Here is a 17,841-nt window from a genome sequence, read left to right as displayed (position 1 = left end):
AGCACCGTGCAGAGCCTCCCGCCTCGCCTGATTTTCCCACCCGGCTGACGCTGGGTACGGGTGCCGGTCCCCCCCCCCCCCTAGCGCTCGAACAATACTGAGTAATGGCTATTATTTAATTAATTACGGAGCCTATGAAAGTGGCGAAGGCGTGGCTAGCCGTTGGCAGGGGCAACTGCCGTCCAATGAAAGTGCAGCCCTTGGCGAAGGCGTCGCTAGCCGTTGCCAGGTCCAATGAAAGCGGCGAAGGCGTCGCTAGCCGTTGGCAGGGGCAACCGGCGTCCAATGAAAGTGCGTATGGTCCGGAGACACACAGACACACAGACAGACAGATAGACAGACAGATTCGCGATTTTATATATATAGAAGATTACGATGTTGAGCTTACTCCTATGTGTTTGTACAATCCATTTTCTCACGAGAAATTGTGATCAGAGTAAAACTTAGAAACTACCTGTAATAAGCTATGCATTGTGTTTATCATGGATTAGAATTGCCCAGACCGTTGTAATGTATTGATATTACTTTTCCAGGTTTATGTAATCAATTACTCACATAACTGAGATGAATAGCACAGATAAGCTGCACAGCACACGATAATACAACATGCCTTATGTGTTAGTAATGACACTGTTATATTTGATGCCTTTATATTTTTGTATGGATGTGAACGCCGCATCAACACCGATTCTAAACGGGCAATTTCAGATCAGTAAACAAAAAAATCTGAATCTGTTCGACAAACTTCCAATCTCGAGGAAATGTGACACAGTTTTAGGTACGAAAAGAGACGTGGTAAAATTCCAAATTGGAAGCCAGTTGGTCAAACGGCTTAAGCGTTATGGATCCTTGAAGGTTTGACCTTTTTCGGGTTTCCGAGGGGTCAAGTTCAAAGTTACAAGCCATCGTTCTCCTATGCAAAGCCCTTTTCCAACCGTGTAAAACAAAAAAGCGCAGAAAATATTTCCATAAAAAGTTAATGAATATTCTACGTGGTTACAAGTTTGTAAATGGTTGTTGGAAAGCTTTCCAATTGTGTCTTAGTTTTCTCTCTTGCTCCAAACAAAAGGGAGTGGTGGCTTGTAACGTTACTGTACATCAAACCTGGCATCAAGTGCAGTGAAATAATTTGTCATGAATCGAAATGCAGTTGCGCTTGAACCCAAGTCTGCTGCACGGAATGTTGTTCGCAAATGATGAAATGATGGTGACTAATACTTTCACCGGGATATATTGGCTCCGCTTCGTACATTGTGTACAGACGGGGATGGAGACTGTTGAAAATCGGTCAAAGATATCCTGACGTTCCCACGAATGAATATTTACAAGTTTGTATCGGTCCATGAAATATCTGTAGAACGTAGCCATGGCGTAATGGGTGAGCACACTCGTCCTTGCAATCCAGATGTTTCTGGTTCAGTCTCCCACAGTTAAAAGGCAAGTTTAACCCCCCCCCCCACCACCACCGTGTAAATGGGTATACCAGTTAATCCACTGCTCTTCATTGCAAGGCCCACAGGGGCGACTGGCGGACCCTGTTGGCCTTTAATGCGAACATCGATGTGTGACACCCAACAACAACACAACACGTGACACACCCCCCCCCCGCACCTCACACCGATGATGTCGTATCGGTGGAAGTGGGCCCCTCTCTGGAAGTTGGTGAAGAACACTGGCACTCAACACGAGTTGTGATTTTACAAAATGCAAACCACCTGTGGCTTTTGCGCGTCTTTTCTTGGGTTGTTCGGCACGATGTCAGACGTTTCACTCCATGTGCTGCGACCTTGTTCGCACAAATGCCTTAATTTTTGTTCGCACTTGTAACTCGATTTAAAGCTTTCGTGACTGCAGGGATTCATCTTCTTGGTTCTTTCGGTAAAGCCACGTAGAAGGGAAATGATAAAAGAATAAAAATAAAACATAATAAAATAATTCTCATGACGTTTCGGCCACAACGCAAGCAGCCGTCTTCAGGTGACGAAGCAGCCGTCCTCAGGTTGACCTGTTCTTCACCTGAGGACGGCTGTTTGCGTTGTGGCCGAAACGTCGTGAGAATTAGTTTGTTATTTTTATTATTTTATTATTTCCCTTCTACGTGACTTTACCGAAAGAACCAAGAAGACTTGTAACTCGCTTATGCAAAAACAATTTCAGGTGACTGGACGATGTTTGTTCAATATTGTTGAAGAAAAGACATTACTCCTTTTGCACGGATTCTCTTGAAGTGTTTGAATGTTGCGTATTAGACAAACGTGGACACTCACTCGTCGTGGTGGTGAGATGCCGGTGAACTGCAGAGGGTAAGAAGGCCGAGGTGTGATTCATTTCCTTTCAAGGAACATCAGACGAACAAGTGCAGTCGGCTGTCGGTGATGTTGGGGTTAAGGAGGCGAGGGGAGGCCTGGATGAAACAAAAAACAGACGAGGCTTAACACGTGGAATGTGGCGTGTTTTTATGGTTTGTTAATCGGTTTATTTAGTGAGTGAGCGAGCACCAAATAGTTATTAAACGAGCGTGGGTGCAAAGATATGTTTTTCCCCAAACCCCCCCCCCCCCCCCCCGTGTACAATCATCCGACAGATAATCGGGATTTAACTGTCGACGCTTAAAAAATAACAAGAGATTACATCGTGTAAATTGCTGTCACACGGCACGCGTTAAAACAATCGCCACCCTTTGTGAAACCCCAAAAAATAATAAATCCTGCCTGCGTCAATGACCTTTAACATTTCTACATTTTGACTTAAATTTCGTGACTGCAGGAATTCATATTCTTGGTTCTTTCGGTAAAGTCAAGTAGATATAAAATACAAAAAAAAAAAGCAAAAAACCAACGATGTTGCGATCGAAACGTCGTGGGTTTTTGGCTTTTATTTTTAATTTATTTTTAATTTATTTTAATTTTCTATCTACGTGACTTTACTGAAAGAACCAAGAATATACATTTCTCAATCTTGATTCAAAGCTTTCGTGACTGCAAGAATCCATACTCTTTGGTTCTTTCGGTAAAGTCGCGTAGGTAGAAAAATAAAATAAATCAAGACGTTTGGCCTGCTGCTGATGCTTTCCCACCTGATGATGGACGCTTGTGTTGCGCCCGAAACGTCGTCATTTATTTTATTTTTCTACCTACGTGACTTTATCCGAAAGAACCAAAGAGCATATATTTCTCAATTTCCTCTTAACCACCGCGGCGTAAAAGTTCGATCACCGATTCCGTCGCTCAGTCTTGAGCTGGACAGGTGGCTCTGCATTCCGGCACCGAGCGAAAATGTTTTTTTCAAATGAAGCGAAATACCAAATTTGAGGTGCTACTATCTTTTGGTGCAGTTATTGGTGACTCAACTGGGGCCTTTCGATTTAAAGCTTTCGTGACTGCAGCAGGGATTCATCTTCTTGGTTCTTTCGGTAAAGTCACGTAGAAGGGAAGTAATAAAATAATGAAAATGAACCATAATACATTTTTATTTAAAATTTCGATTTAAAGCTTTCGCGACTGCAGGGATTCATCTTCTTGGTTCTTTCGGTAAAGTCACGTAGAAGGGAAATAATAAAATAATGAAAATGAACCATAATACATTTTTATTTTAAATTTCGATTTAAAGCTTTCGTGACTGCAGGGATTCATCTTCTTGGTTCTTTCGGTAAAGTCACGTAGAAGGGAAATAATAAAATAATGAAAATGGACCATAATACATTTTTATTTTAAATTTCGATTTAAAGCTTTCGTGACTGCAGGGATTCATCTTCTTGGTTCTTTCGGTAAAGTCACGTAGAAGGGAAATAATAAAATAATGAAAATGAACCATAATACATTTTTATTTTAAATTTCGATTTAAAACTTTCGTGACTGCAGGGATTCATCTTCTTGGTTCTTTCGGTAAAGTCACGTAGAAGGGAAATAATAAAATAATGAAAATGAACCATAATACATTTTTATTTTAAATTTCGATTTAAAGCTTTCGTGACTGCAGGGATTCATCTTCTTGGTTTTTTCGGTAAAGTTGACTTTACCGAAAGAACCAAGAAGATCAACTGTGGGACCATTTGACTCCTGCGCACTGCAGAACCCGGGTCGAACTCCTCCGGGGTGGCTGAAACGCAGGTTCACAGCGGAGCCAGTTCAGCTCTCGCTCCGACCTCTGAGCCACTTTTCCACCTCCGTATATTTCTCTGATGGCGCAGTGTTTAATGGCAAAGGTGGCGAGTACTTTGTTTAACGCGTAGGCTTTTGCGACCAATGTTATCTATCGTGGAGGGTTTCATTTGGGTTTAAATCGCGTCGATATAAAGGTGTCGTTAAACTCGCGGGTTTATATCGCGTTTATATTTACGCGATCTAAACGCCCCCCAAAAACATCTCTTGCGAATCCTTTGTGTCTGTGCAGCACTGCCAATAACACGGTCCCTTGTATTTTTACGCGACCTATTTCAACGCCATTTACTTTTCTATGAAAGTCTCGCCGAGGCTGACATGCCCGTTGTTTAACGAGGGCCACGTTTTCCGTGCTGTCTGGCCCAAAATCCTTTGCACGTGGGGAGGAACCTGGAGCAGAGGTCGCAAACGGGTTTTGATTTCTTACCCGTACCCGGCCGCACCAGTGTCGCAAACGGGTACCCGTACCTGGCCGTACCCGTACCCTACCCGTACCCGGGTACGGGTAGGGTACAGGTATCGGGTACCTGATTGCGACCTCTGGGATGAAGCCATGTTGCAGGCGCGGGTGGGTTGATTCTAGGAACTTGAATTGTGAGAAGAGACAAGACGTTGGGAAATGAGTGACAAACGGTGACTCACCAGTGACTCACGGCCTACCCGTACCCGGCCGCACCAGGGTCGCAAACGGCTACCCGTACCCGTACCCGGCCGGGTACGGGTAGCCGGGTATCGGGTAGGGTACGAGTATCGGTTACCCGGTTACGACCTCTGACCTGGAGCAGCCAGAGGAAAGTCACCACACATCCAAGTTTGGAGAGAAACTCCCAACAGCGTTCACGCGGGACAGGTTCACGTGGGACAGGTTCACGAGCCCAATTGCTGTGACTATCATCTCATGATCACCTCGGAACCCGGCGGGGTTTACACGTTTTACAAACCATCGTTGCCTTCAGATTTACCGGATTTCAGTGATGTTGATGAATGTGACGAATTGCACTTGAAGTTGATTTTACCGTCTTGATTAGAAGCTTTCTTGACTGCAGGAAATCCATACTCTTTTGTTCTTTCGGTAAAGTCTCGTGGGTAGAAATAAATAAAGTAAAATAAATCACGACGTTTCGGGCGCAACACCAGCGTCCGTCATCAAGGTGGGAAAACCTTGGCCTGCTGCTGATGCTGCACACTGATTTCAAGGTCTGAGATGCGAGTGTAAATGTGATCGGTATTACCTTGTTATCGCGGGGAGGGATTTCACACTTCTGTCAGAACGTTTAACAGACTGCGAGACGAGAAAGCGAACCTGATCGAGTCTCTAATCTTTCTCGAGAGATGCCGCGATAACAAGTTAATACCGATTGCATTTACACTCACATCTCAAGCCTTAAATTTCGATTTAAAGCTTTCGTGACTGCAGGGATTCATCTTCTTGGTTCTTTCGGTAAAGTCACGTAGAATGAAAATAATAAAAATCAAACAATGAAATACAATTCTCACGACGTTTCGGCCACAACGCAAGCAGCCGTCCTCAGGTGAAGAACAGGTCTGTCGGAAAGACATTCGTTCATTCAGACGCTGTCTTTCCGACAGCCCTGTTCTTTACCTGAGGACGGCTGCTTGCGTTGTGGCCGAAACGTCGTGAGAATTATTTTATTATGTTTTTTTTTTATTATTTCCATTCTACGTGACTTTACAGAAAGAACCAAGAAGATGAATCTCAAACCTTTTTAAAACAGTCTGCATCAACAGCAGGCCAAGCTTTGCCTCCTTGATGACGAACGCTTGTGTTGCGCTCGAAACGTCGTGATTTATTTGATTTGATTTTTTATAACCTACGTCACTTTGCCGAAAGAACCAAGGAGTATTGATTTTAGATTTGAAGCTTTCGTGACTGCAAGGATTCATATTCTCAGGGTTTTTTCGGTAAAGTCACGTAGGTAAAAAAATTAAAATTAATAAAAATAAAATAAAAATCACGACGTTTCGGATGCAACACAAGCTTCCGTCTTCAGGCGGAACCGTCACAGCACGATAGCTGTATCAAGTAAGAGCTTTTTATTCTTATTTTATTAATTTTAAAAAAAATTACCCACGTGACTTTACCGAAAAAACCTAAAAATAGTATTGATTTTACTGGGGTTTTTTTTTTTTTTACAAAAATGCGTCTTTTGGTTTAGTGTTGGATTTTAGATTACGTTTGGAGACACTGCTTTGCAATGGCAATGTAAATTACTGCTGCTTGAACACAAGTTACATTATTGTACTGGTATTGAACATAAAAAATAAAAACTGGACTTTTCCTAAGTATTCTTGCAAGAGCGAGACATCCCGAATGCAGTTTTTGTTGTATGCTGTGTGTGGGGCATGATCGTATGATTGTGTTTTGCTCTTCACAATGATGCTAGTGATTATTGTGGGTTGCATAATTATATACGCTACCTTGTATACATTCCTGGTGTAGCGTCCCAATGTGGACATTCAACGTTCCATTACGCAAAACGTGTTCAAAACAAGTTCACGAAATCCATATTGTGTATCAAGGCCGTAATTATAATATATATTTGGGGGGGGGGCACATCCCCCCCCCCCCCCAATATTCAGATATTCTCAAAATGTCCCCCCCCCCCAATATATTGCTATAAAATAGAAAAGGTTAAAAAGTAAAAACACAGCAATGTAATACAATACACTATTAGAAATTATTGTAAACGATAAAATAAAAAGTCCATCCGACATGTTAGTGAATTTTGTTTAATATTTTAGGCAGGAAATGGCTGGAAATTCGTTTAAAAATTTCGGATTCCTCGCCTCGCGAGACAAAGATGAACTTTACTGCTTACCCACATGACACAATTATCCCAGGAGTTGGTTGACTGCACAGCATTCTACCTCCAGCAGGGGGCGAGGCAACCGCAAGGATTCGCTTCTGTTCATGCCCCCAAGCAGAGGTCGCAACCAGGTACCCGATACCCGTACCCTACCCGATACCCGGCTACCCGGCCGGGTACGGGTACCCGTTTGCGACCCTGGTGCGGCCGGGTACGGGTAAGCCGTGAGTCACTGGTGAGTCACCGTTTGTCACTCATTTCCCAACGTCTTGTCTCTTCTCACAATTCAAGTTCCTAGAATTAACCCACCCGCGCCTGCAACATGGCTTCATCCCAGAGGTCGCAACCGGGTACCCGATACCACGGGTAGGGTACGGGTACGGCCGGGTACGGGTACGGGTACCCGTTTGCGACCCTAGTGCGGCCGGGTACGGGTAAGGAATCAAAACCCGTTTGCGACCTCTGCCCCCAAGGGTAACTTGAGTTGTCGAGCCCGATGGCGTGATATTGGTACGTAGTGAAGCTTCACGACAACATCACAGCAACACTGTAGCTCAACATTACGTATTCTATATTAATATTCTGAAAATACCACTTAATATAAATAAAGACGGAGTTATGTTTATATCGATTGTATAACTCTTCACATTGAACATTTGCTTATAAGTCTACTATAAAGGTATACAGTTTTTACAACACAATTCTCCATGCGAATAGAATCGGAACTATTTAAACCTATTACCGGATTTAGTTTCGAAACGGTAACCATTGATGCGCGTGTACCAAATGAAGCATTTCAAATCGTTGTGTTTTACATGAAGGTTAAACTCACCCGAGGTTAATATATAATTAGCAAATTTCGATTTAAAGCTTTCGTGACTGCAGGGATTCATCTTCTTGGTTCTTTCGGTAAAGTCACGTAGAATGGAAATAATAAAATAATAAAAATAAAACATCATAAAATAATTCTCACGACGTTTCGGCCACAACGCAAGCAGCCGTCCTCAGGTGAAGAGCAGGTCTGTCGGGGGACGGCTGCTTGCGTTGTGGCCGAAACGTCGTGAGAATTCTTTTATTATGTTTAGTTTTTATTATTTTGTTATTTCCATTCTACGTGACTTTACCGACAGAACCAAGAAGATATAATTAACAAATTATTAAAGTTCCACGTGCCCGAGTCACGTGTCACCTCCTATACCTGTGACGTCACTGACTCCGCCCACCCCCTCCCCTCAACTGCGCATTTGTGCACGACAGAAAGCTCGCGGTCACGTGACGCACTTCAACCAAACTGGGAGCGTGCTACATGTTTGGGAGGGGCTAATCGAGTAATTGACTATCGGTTTCTTTAAAATATTTTAATATGTTTCGTACAATTCTTAATATATTAAAAAGCAAATGAAATGTTTTGTTAGTGGATGTGTTGATTTTTGTATTTGAATGGTCCCATGGCGTTGAGGTAGGGCCGCGTGACTTAAGAGGGAACGGGCCGGCCTCAACAAACCAGCTTTGCGCAGTGGCAGTATCGTAGCCAATGAGGTTTATCCGAGGCGCGATTATTGCTAATTGAAAACTTTTCCCAATACCCGCCACGCTGACTTGAAACACAGTCGGCGTCGGCAATTTTTGCAAGCTCTTTCGGGAGCTTTGGGTTGTTTAATAAAGTGTAGAATTTGCTTGAGGTTTTAAGGTAGCAGAGCCAATGGTTGTAATAATGTTGCACTGGCAAGCCAGAGGTCGCAGACACAATTTCTCAAACTGCTTTGCACCCAAACACGTGTTCCTTCGGAGTGTGTGACGAGGGGGGGTTTGAGAAATTTGACGTCACATCAAAATGCGCAACTTTAAATATATATAAACAATATAATTGTAATAACAACACAATTTTTATTGATTTTCATTATTAACTATTTGATTATTTAAATGTACTAAGGTCACCTTTTATTTATTGCTTCTCCGTGAGAGAATTGAGAAGCATAAATTTTGAAAATGTTTAAATGATTGCTATTAAACATATTTATTTTAATGATTCTACCAGGGCTTTTCATTCTGTGGAATGAATATGTTTTTTTTATAATTGTACTCTCCATTTTGCTTCGTTCTACTACAAAGTTTCAAGTATTTTTTTATAGTTATAATTACTTTTAATATATTATAATTATGAGAGAATTAAAATGTAATATTCTGAACATCTGCAGTTTTAGATCGACGTTCAATATTTTCAAGTGAATTGTTTGCGAAATTTCCCAACGCCTCCTTGTTAATACGTGTTTTCTCTTACAACATCAGAGTGCAGCGCCACATTAAATACAACATGACTTTAGTGGCATGTATGCATCCATAGATGTTAAAAGTTGTCTTTGCACTGTGAGAGAAAGGGTCGGTAAACCGCTGGAGGGCCATTCCAGGTCCAACTTGTTACAATCACGGCAGGTACATCTGCTTCTACCACCTTAAAATTCTCACGCGCGTTCTTTTCTTTAATATAAAAACCAAAGCTCCCGAAAGAGCTTGCAAAAATTGCCGACGCCGACTGTGTTTCAAGTCAGCGTGGCGGGGTATTGGGAAAAGTTTTCAATTAGCAATAATCGCGCCTCGGATAAACCTCATTGGCTACGATACTGCCACTGCGCAAAGCTGTTTTGTTGAGGCCGGCCCGTTCCCTCTTAAGTCACGCGGCCCTACCTCAACGCCATGGGGTCATTCAAATTCTAAAATCAACACATCCGCTAAAAAACATTACATTTGCTTATAAAATACAATAAGAATTGTACTAAAATATTTAAATATTTTAATCAAACCGATAGTCAATTACTCTATTAATTGGATGAGGAGATATGTTAACATTGTCCGTGCCTCTTCCCGAGTGTGCCGCTGGACGGGAGGTGATGGCTGTTGCTTGGGGACGTCATCGGTATACAACACGTGACTTCGAAGTGGTGTCCTGTTAAAGTGCAAATAAAGTTAAGAGTGCGATCATTTATGCGAGGCTTTGTGATGCCGTGGACTTTATTTGTTTAAAAGCTAAATAATCTTTACGTTTTAATTATTCATAAATCGGCTGTACCCTTATACTTTTGGTTGTAAGTGGAATAACAAATGCAAGAAGTCAGTGACACTGTTTATATTGCTTTAAAGCTAATGGTAAGTTTTTCAATAATTAAAAATACTGTCACCTTACTGGTTGACAACGGGAACACATTGTCCTGCGGAGGGAGCTGGTAGGAACGTTGGGTTGCTCGGTCAATGGCCAGGGTCAACAGCGGCGTGGTGTATTCCGCAAATATGCCCGACTGTGAGGGCGGGCACAAGCCGGCGTGAGTAGGTTAAACGTTAAGTTGTATAAGGGCACCACGGGGTGACCAGCCCCTCCCCACCCAGCCCCTCCCCATTCAGCCCCTCCCCACCCTCCCCACCCAGCCCCTCCCTCCCCACCCAGCCCCTCCCTGCACGACGGACACAATAATCCCCTGTGGGCTGGTGTAACCAGGAGGTTCCTACCATATAATAAATCTGTTATACAGGAAGGAACAACAGTTCCACACTGCCCACCAGGGATTATTTGTCTGTCTGTCCTGCATAGCCACGCCCTAGATTTGTATGTCATAGAGCGCTTCGGGCGGGCTCAGCACCACGTGACGCGCCGCACCACGCAGCTTGCGCCACGTGACACGGATCGCACGGATGCGCTGTCCAACCATGTTCCTACCTGCCCACTCCGACGGAACGTGTTTGGGTGCAAAGCAGTTTGAGAAATTGGGACTGCGACCTCTGGCTTTCAACATTATTACAACCATGGCAGGTTTTGGCTCTGCTACCTTAATATCTCAAGCAAATTCTACACTTCATTAAACAAGCCAAAGCTCTCGAAAGAGCTTGCAAAAATTGCCGACGCCGACTGTGTTTCAAGTCAGCGTGGCGGGGTATTGGGAAAAGTTTTCAATTAGCAATAATCGCGCCTCGGATAAACCTCATTGGCTACGATACTGCCACTGCGCAAAGCTGTTTTGTTGAGGCCGGCCCGTTCCCTCTTAAGTCACGCGGCCCTACCTCAACGCCATGGGGTCATTCAAATTCTAAAATCAACACATCCGCTAAAAAACATTACATTTGCTTATATAATACAATAAAAATTGTACTAAAATATTTAAATATTTTAATATTTTAATCAAACCGATAGTCAATTATTCTATTAATTGGATGAGGAGATATGTTAACATTGTCCGTGCCTCTTCCCGCGTGTGCCGCTGGACGGGAGGTGATGGCTGTTGCTTGGGGACGTCATCGGTATACAACACGTGACTTCGAAGTGGTGTCCTGTTAAAGTGCAAATAAAGTTAAGAGTGCGATCATTTACGCGAGGCTTTGTGATACCGTGGATTTTATTAGTTGAAAAGGAAAATAATATTTAAGTTTTAATTATTCAGAAATCGGCTGTTCCCTTATACTTTTGGTTGTAAGTAGAAACACGTTTCTTCGGAGTGGGCAAGTAGGAACTTGGTTGGACAGCGCATTCGTGCACGACAGACAGACAAATAATCCCTGGTGGGCAGTGTGGAATCTGTTGTTCCTACCTGTATAAGTGTAGTGTATCGTGTCGTGTACAGTATAGTGTAGTGTGTAGGTTAAACGTTGAGTTTTATAAGGGCACCACGGGGTGACCAGCCCCTCCCAACCCAGCCCCTCCCCACCCTCCCCATCCTCCCCTCCCGACCCAGCCCCACCCTCCCCTCCCCACCCAGCCCCTCCCCTCTCCACCCAGCCCCACCCCTCCCACCAACTGAATCACCTTAAGGCTGGGAATGTCGAAAGAAACACGAGGCAAAAAGATCTGCTTTTTTCTTTTCAAGGCTTCCATTTTATGAATGGAGCCACCCTCCCCCAGTTCCATTTTGTGAATGAAACCTCGCCCGTCTCCTCATTGGCCCGAATCGCGGCGGTGCCCCCCCCCCCACCACTTACCCCCCCCCCCCTTTACCAACCCCAACCCACCGCTCCCATTGGTCGGCGCCCTCGAGCCAATGGGAGGGCTCTGGTGGGGCGGGGCTATGCACGACAGACAAATAATCCCTGGCGGGCAGTGTGGAACTGTTGTTCCTACCTGCATTATCACAATGGCGTGGAGGCAAAGGTGCAGTCCGGGCAATGTCTCGCTAAAGCCGCCTGCTGGAGGAAGGAGGCCTCCGTTAGAGGGAGCTGGTCAAACAAACAAGGCAATTGTTTGTTTGATCAGAGACGTCTCGGGTAAAATAGGAGGCAGCTACCCACACTTTACCCCACCACCACGTGACTGTTTAAAACGAACGCAGTACCGTGCACATTTTTTTTAATTGATTTGATTTATCTTCTTGGTTCTTTCGGTAAAGTCACGTAGAATGGAAATAATAAAATTATAAAAAATAAAACATAATAAAATAATTCTCACGACGTTTCGGCCACAACGCAAGCAGCCGTCCTCAGGTGAAGAACAGGTCTTAGAGTCACGGCTGCTTGCGTTGTGGCCGAAACGTCGTGATAATTATTTTATTATGTTTTATTTTTATTATTTTATTATTTCCATTCTACGTGACTTTACCGAAAGAACCAAGAAGATTAATCCGTGCAGTCACGAAAGGTTTAAATCGAGATTTGATTTATTTCACCTCTATTTAACCAGGCATAAAAAAAACATTGGGGTTAAAAACCTCTTTTGCGAGGGTGGAGGGGGGGGGGCCTGACAACAAGTCAGCAAAATAAATCACCACACACACACACTAGGAAATAGTACAATACAAAACATGAATAAAGAATTACAATGGGTAATGACATTTTCCCTCTGTCAGAGCTTTTGAAAGTAGTCAGTGCTATACAATACAATGTAACTGTTTCAATCCACGGCTAAATGTAGGCTTCCTACCCACGCTGGCAGCAGTGCCGGATTAAGCTAGTGCGGGACCTGTAGCATATATTGTTATAAAGCAGGCGTCGGGAACCTTTTTGACTGGGAGAGCCATAAAAGCCAAATATTTCTAAATATATTTCATTGAGAGCCATATAGTATTTTTAACGTATAATAAATTAAATGTCTTACTTTTAATGCGACTTCTGGTCACGGGACCCGTGACCCGTTAAATTTATCTTCAAAACTAATTTCTGTTTACTTTAAAATGACACAGTATTATTAAGCAATATCACAAGTATTTTAAAATCAGTTCCAAACCGATTTTTTTTTTCAACTCAAAATTGTCTGGGAGCCATATGCCGTCACCGGAAGAGCCATATATGGCTCGCGAGCCATAGGTTCCCGACCGCTGCTGTATAGGGTCCCTAAGTAATTAAAACAAAAATAAATGTTTTACTTGCATAGTAAAGTAATTGTATTTTTTCATTTGCTACACAGCCAGATAATACGAAAAATCGCTAACCTTAAACACCCAGTCGTTCCTAAAAGTCGAAGGCGGTATAGTACTAAAGTAATAGAGCAAGTGCAGAATAACTGAATAAAGATTGATAGCTTGAAAGCGTTTAGCGCGGGGCGCTTGAAAGTGCGGAGCCCGTAGGCACTACATATGTAGTTGTACTACACGTGTAGTAGTGCTACTACTAGTAGCTACTACACATGTGTAGTAGTAGCTACATATGTTTTTTATGCCTGGTTAAATAGAGGTGTAGTACATATGTAGTAGTAGTAGTAGCTACTACTACTACATATGTACTACACGTGTAGCTACTGCATATGTAGTAGTAGCTACACATGTAGTAGCTACTACTACATATGTAGTAGTAGCTACATATGTAGTAGCTACTACTACATGTGTAGTAGTAGTAGTAGCTACTACTACTACATATGTACTACACGTGTAGCTACTGCATATGTAGTAGTAGCTACACATGTAGTAGCTACTACATGTGTAGTAGCTACAGGCCCCGAACTTTCAAGGGGCCACGCGCTAAATGCTTTCAAGCTATCAATTCCGCGTCGGTGATTCTGCACTTGCTCTATTACTATAGTACTATACCGCCTTCAACTTTTATGAACGACTGGGTGTTTAAGGTTAGCGATTTTTCGTATTATCTGGCTGTGTAGCAAATACAAAAAAATACAATAACTTTACTATGCAAGTAAAACTAAATGTATTTTAACATTGACGTGTTTTACTTTTTTAATTTAGCGCTTCTTTATCACAACATATACTACAGGCCTCGGACTTCGCTTCGCCCGGCACTGCCCATGATGCCCATCAACCCCTCCCAGCCCCCAACTTCACTTCGAAGCTGAACAGTTTAAATGAATCTCATCGTCATCTGCGGTCATTTTTCTCTAATCCACGCGTCGTCCCCCCGCACCCCCTTTTCAAGCCGTGTCTTGTTGCGACTCTAATACCGTCATCATAATCATAATACGGCAGTCATAGACAGATAAAGGCGCAGCCTCGCAACTGCTCGCTCACCACACACTGCTGGCGGAAGGGTCTCCGCTAGAGGGAGCTCCGGAGAGAGGGAGAGAACCCCTACACATGGGTCTTCCACGCTGGCTTTGACATGAATCGATAAGAGGTGGGAGTTGCCCACACTTCACCCCACCTTATATCGACCTGCAGATCGACTTCACTTGCGTGGAGGAGAGTGGGCGAGGGGGGAATGATCGAATCCGGGACATGGAATCGAACCGGTGCGCTCGGGATTACGGGTGACGGAGTGAGCTGCCCGGGCCTTGTGGTAGTGATGGTGGTGATGGTGGTGGTGGTGATGATGGTAGTGATGGTGGTGGTGGTGATGGTAGTGATGGTGGTGATGGTGGTGGTGATGGTGGTGGTGGTGATGATGATGGTGGTGGTGATGGTGATGATGGTGGTGGTGGTGATGATGGTGGTGGTGATGATGATGGTAGTGATGGTGGTGATGGTGGTGGTGATGATGGTGGTGATGGTGGTGGTGGTGATGATGGTGGTGGTGATGATGATGGTGGTGATGATCGTGGTGGTGGTGATGATCGTGGTGGTGGTGATGATGACGATGGTGGTGATAATGGTGGTGATGATGGTGGTGGTGGTGGTGATGATGATGGTGGTGGTGGTGATGATGATGATGGTGGTGGTGATGATGGTGGTGGTGGTGATGATGGTGGTGGTGATGATGACGATGGTGGTGATGATGGTGATGGTGGTGGTGATGATGGTGGTGGTGGTGATGATGGTGGTGATGATGGTGGTGGTGGTGGTGATGATGATGGCGATGGTGGTGATGATGGTGGTGGTGCTTCATTTTGCCCCCCCCCCTCCCCCATTCAGAGAGGACTCGGTTCTCTCGTCCGCGCGCCCACTCGTGTTCGACTACCACACACACACACACAACAACAAAAGGCAAAGATCCCCCGTGTAGCCTTACCGGACTGTAGGGGCAAGTGCTGTTCCTCGCGAACAGCACCGGCACCAGGTGCTAATTTGAGGCTGAGTCGACCTAGGGGAGGCCCAGGACCTGTTCTGATAATCGTCACTTGAGGTTGGTGGCCGTGAGAAGAAATCGAGACTTGGACACCCGCTGGGTTCGTAGCGCAGTGCGCTACCCACTACACGACCACTCACTCAGCCACTACGACTACCATCACCACCACCACAATGTGTTCAACCACCACCACTACCACCACCACCACACTGTGTTCAACCACCACCACTACCACCACCACCACACTGTGTTCAACCACCACCACCACCACAATGTGTTCAACCACCACCACTACCACCACCACCACAATGTGTTCAACCACCACCACTACCACCACCACCACAATGTGTTCAACCACCACCACCACAATGTGTTCAACCACCACCACCACAATGTGTTCAACCACCACCACTACCACGACCACCACACTGTGTTCAACCACCACCACCACAATGTGTTCAACCACCACCACTACCACCACCACCACACTGTGTTCAACCACCACCACCACAATGTGTTCAACCACCACCACTACCACCACCACCACAATGTGTTCAACCACCACCACTACCACCACCACCACACTGTGTTCAACCACCACCACCACCACAATGTGTTCAACCACCACCACCACTACCACCACCACCACACTGTGTTCAACCACCACCACCACCACACTGTGTTCAACCACCACCACCACCATCACAATGTGTTCAACCACCACCACTACCACCACCACCAAACTCTGTTCAACCACCACCACATTGTGCTCAACCACCACCACTACAGGTCACAACAACTTACTGACTCACTCTCACACACACACACAAAGACAAAGATCCCCCGTGTAGCCTTAACAGACTGTAGGGGCAAGTGCTGTTAGCGAGCACGTATGAAGGCCGGAACGGCACACGAGGGGGTGGGTGGCCAGCACCACGCCCGGCCGCCTTTGTCTCCCCAGTGGCGATGTTTACACACCGCACCGGGTACTCATTTGAGGCCGAGTCGACCTAGGGGAGGCCCAGGACCGGTTCAGATAATCGTCACTGGGTGTTGGCCCTGAGCGGGAATCGAACCCGGATCGCCGGGTTCATATCGCAGCGTAGCGCTAACCACTGCGCCACCGCTCCCCACACGCACACACCCACACACCCACACATCCACCCCCACACACCCACTCACACACCCACACACCTACACACTCACACACATCCACACACCCACACACCCACTCATACACTCACTCACACACACGCACGTTCACACACCCACACACTCACTCACACACCCACACACCTACACATTCACACATCCACACCCACACACCCACTCACACACTCACTCACACACCCACACGCACGTTCACACACCCACACACTCACACACCCACACACTCACACATCAACACCCACACACCCACACATCCACACCCACTCACACACTCACACACACTCACACACACATCCACACCCACACGCACGTTCACACATCTACACACTCACCTACACACTCACCCACACACACCCACACACACACCCACACACCCACACACCCACCTACATACTCACCCACACACTCACCCACCCGCTCACCACAACCGCAAGTCACGGCACTTTTCTGCCGCATCCCTCCCAACTGCTCCCCTTTGGAATGTCCGTCCGTCCCTCCCTCCCTCATCATCGCCGTTTCTCATCCCGCAAGCGGCCACATCAAATATCCTCGTTCGGCTGCGAGTACCCGTGGTTCATCTCTCCCTCTCTCTCTATCCTTTTAAGAACCTGGATGCGAGTTCGGTTTGTCGCTGACCGCTCGACGTTTCCAGCCATGTGCCTCGTGCCTCGAGAGTTTGTTCACCGCGACAATAAACGCACGAACGGGCACGGCACGATCGCCGACACCACGCGGCCGTGAACGAGACAAATCGAACTGCGTCTCAGGAACAAATCCGAAGGAAGAGGGAGTTCAAGTTCAAGTTCATGTATTAGGTATAGAGCCCTGTGAGCCATTCGGCTCTTGATAGGGTGCAACCGCAACAAACAAAAAACATTAACAAAAAAACATCTTAAAGTGAATATGTGACTGGGTGCAAACAGAAAATCCAAGAAAAGACAGCAAACTGTTGCAGAAAAAAGCACCGTACACCAACGCTGTGTGCAAAAATCCCAGTGGGATGCAAGTCAAACAACAACAACAACCACAAGACAAGGGGGGGGGGGTAAGAAGGAGGAGAGCAGAGCGTGACATTTTTCGTGAAATATTTCATTTAAACAGGGGAGGGGGGGGGGCACATAAAGCAAAGCATTGGGGAAAAACACACACAAAAAACCGAAATGATGAACGAAGCAAAGTGCCGACTACACCGAACATCTTCTTGTTTCCTGTGATCGTAAAAAAACAAGAGAGAGAGAGAGTTTGAGGAGGTTGACTGA

General features: G+C 45.2%; 3 non-coding genes across 3 annotated transcripts; 1 reads left to right on the top strand and 2 right to left on the bottom strand.

Moving 5' to 3' along the window:
- Nucleotides 1–8,493: 8,493 nt before the first annotated feature.
- LOC133355693 (U4 spliceosomal RNA) lies at nucleotides 8,494–8,633 on the top strand. Its single transcript, XR_009756750.1, has one exon. It is a non-coding gene; the product is annotated as a U4 spliceosomal RNA (small nuclear RNA).
- An 853-nt stretch (nucleotides 8,634–9,486) lies between these two features.
- Nucleotides 9,487–9,627, bottom strand: LOC133355730 (U4 spliceosomal RNA). Its single transcript, XR_009756785.1, has one exon. It is a non-coding gene; the product is annotated as a U4 spliceosomal RNA (small nuclear RNA).
- Nucleotides 9,628–10,851: 1,224 nt separating this feature from the next.
- Nucleotides 10,852–10,992, bottom strand: LOC133355694 (U4 spliceosomal RNA). Its single transcript, XR_009756751.1, has one exon. It is a non-coding gene; the product is annotated as a U4 spliceosomal RNA (small nuclear RNA).
- Between the last annotated feature and the right edge of the window lie 6,849 nt (nucleotides 10,993–17,841).

The sequence above is a fragment of the Lethenteron reissneri genome, chromosome 51 (genome assembly GCF_015708825.2).
Source record: "Lethenteron reissneri isolate LAM-NWPU_2019-01 chromosome 51, ASM1570882v1, whole genome shotgun sequence".
NCBI lineage: Eukaryota > Metazoa > Chordata > Hyperoartia > Petromyzontiformes > Petromyzontidae > Lethenteron > Lethenteron reissneri.
This window is presented reverse-complemented; position numbering and strand designations above follow the sequence as displayed.